This window comes from Palaemon carinicauda, chromosome 12 (genome assembly GCF_036898095.1).
Source record: "Palaemon carinicauda isolate YSFRI2023 chromosome 12, ASM3689809v2, whole genome shotgun sequence".
NCBI classification, from domain to species: Eukaryota; Metazoa; Arthropoda; class Malacostraca; order Decapoda; family Palaemonidae; genus Palaemon; species Palaemon carinicauda.
In genome coordinates this window covers 9,335,189-9,337,688 of record NC_090736.1, presented here as the reverse complement: position 1 = coordinate 9,337,688, position 2,500 = coordinate 9,335,189, and positions in this window count along the sequence as shown.

The following is a 2,500-nucleotide window of genomic DNA, read 5'->3' as shown; positions in this document are numbered from 1 at the left end:
CAGTCTCTAGGGCACTGTCCTGCTTGATAGGGCAATGTCACTGTCCCTTGCATCTGCCATTTATGAGCGTACTTTAAACCTGATTTTTTTTCATTAGTGACCACAATTCTACTGTCCTGAGTTAGGGATGAGGGTTTCTGTGGAGTGTATAATATGTCAAACTCTGAGTCTTCAACAGCCATTGCCTGGTTGTCCCTGGTTCTAGCTTGGGTAGTATGCGTACTGATCACATGCAGGGAGATTAAATTATACATATATGTTCGGTCTTCCTGACATTGCGTCTGCCGCTCATGAGTTACCTTTAAATCTTTCAAAGGAATAAAGTCGAGTTGGCACCAGCAGTGACGAAGTGAGGAATATATAAAGAAATGATGACATCTTCAAGTGTTCTAACATACGATTCATCTAATCCTTGTCTTTGAAAGGCTTTCGTTGCAGCTGAGGTTTTGACAGAATCAAGTGCTTTCTCATAGTCTAAAATTATGAAAACAACAAGTAAACGAATTAATAGATTTCTGTAATTTTAAGTTACAGTGTCGAAAAAACAGTTTACATATTCATCTATGACTGCAATGCCATGTCAAGACTGTTGTAAAATAATCTTAATGATAATGAAAAATGTTGAAAAACAGTTGCCTAAAATTCAAACAACTGGCAAATTGCTCTCCCGAGTTTTAACTTTGGATGTGCATGTCCCAAAGGTATTACACGAAGCAAAGTTTACCTGCAAGTATACCTAACATCAGTAAGTTTTGCATTAAGGGAGCTTCTTGGTTCATTCATTGATAAACATTTACATTTCACAGAAGCGATGGTGCACCGTGAGAAGTTTCGTATTTATGAGGTTTAAAGATTTAAAGGCCGCTCATGAATGGCAAGGGACAGTGACATTGCCCTATCAAGCAGGACAATGCCCTAGAGACTGACCATATATACATATTTCAAATTCAAACTCAAATGATTTATTGACATAGAATTACATCAAATGGGGTGTATTAGCCTGCTAATAAACCTACCAACTAAATATATATATATATATATATATATATATATATATATATATATATATATATATATATATATATATATATGATCAGCCTACAAGCCCTCCCTCTACCCAAGCACCCAAGCTAGGACCAAGGAGGGCCAAGCAATGGCTTCCCCAAACCCCCAATCTTTAGCTCATCAGGAAGGGAAGGTTGCAGCGACCAAGGGAATTAACGAGTTTGAGAGGGACCTGAAACCCAATCTGGCAATCACCAGTCAGGGACGTTACCACATAGGCCACCACAACCCTGACGAGAAATGATGACCAGCGACCTTTGACATGACAAGGATTGGTCAGAACGTCGAAGATCCTTTGTGTTCCATAACAATTTCAACCTTGACAACATTGAAAATAAAATCATCATATTATACATTGCAAAGGAAACTTGAGAAACTGTATGATTGATAGATGGCTCAAGAATGTATGAGCTCTCTCTCTCTCTCTCTCTCTCTCTCAGTGTTTCTCTGCGGTAGCAGCGATATTAACTCTACTTCCCAGAATTACGGACATACTGCAGTCCCTAAATGGTAGAACACTAAGGTCAAGTCGATACACAGGATACTAAAAGAACGAATTAGGAGAGAGCCATAAAGAACGAGAGAAAATAGCAATAACTAAAAAAAAAGAAACATGAATAACGTAACAAGATTTCCTGTCGGATCCTCAAAAGTAGTTAAATTTAATCCAACAGAAGACAAAGTGCTATTTTGAAAATATTTTTATGTTAATGGTTTCCTCATTTTCCAAAATACAATAGAAATTGAGTAACTTAAATAAAAGGAAAGTAGTATTTCCTAAAGCTTAAAGGGGTGCTGGTATATTATTATTATTATTATTATTATTATTATTATTATTATTATTATTATTATTATTATTATTATTCTAGTTGGAAAAGCAGGATACTATAAGCCCTAGTCTCCATCAGGGGAAAGAGCCCAGTGGGTAAATACTGTACAAATAACACACACTTATAATATATATATATATATATATATATATATATATATATATGCATACACATATGTATATATGTGTGTGTATGTGTATGTTGTGCAACCGCGCGCGCGCATTTACATACATTTCTGGTATACATGACTTCAAAAGGGAATTATTCATTCATTTTCAATAAGACCCGATATTAAGGTCAACATGTCGGACAATCAGGTTGGAATCATATTTCCTAAGTCCACATTCCCTCCACAAATTAATCACATCAATCAGGCACTCACCATCAACGTAAAAACATCCTTCTCCATGATTATATTTACTCGACAAACCACCTGAGATTAATAGACTACAAGTTAATCATTTAATTATTCGACCTCTGATCTCGAATGGGACAAAATTACGCAGTTCGGGAACTCGAAAGGCAAAGCCCCTCAGTCTTAAGAATAGGTTCCTTCTTAATTAATGGGTAAGCGGTTAAGGTAGGATTGAGATATTTAGGTAGGT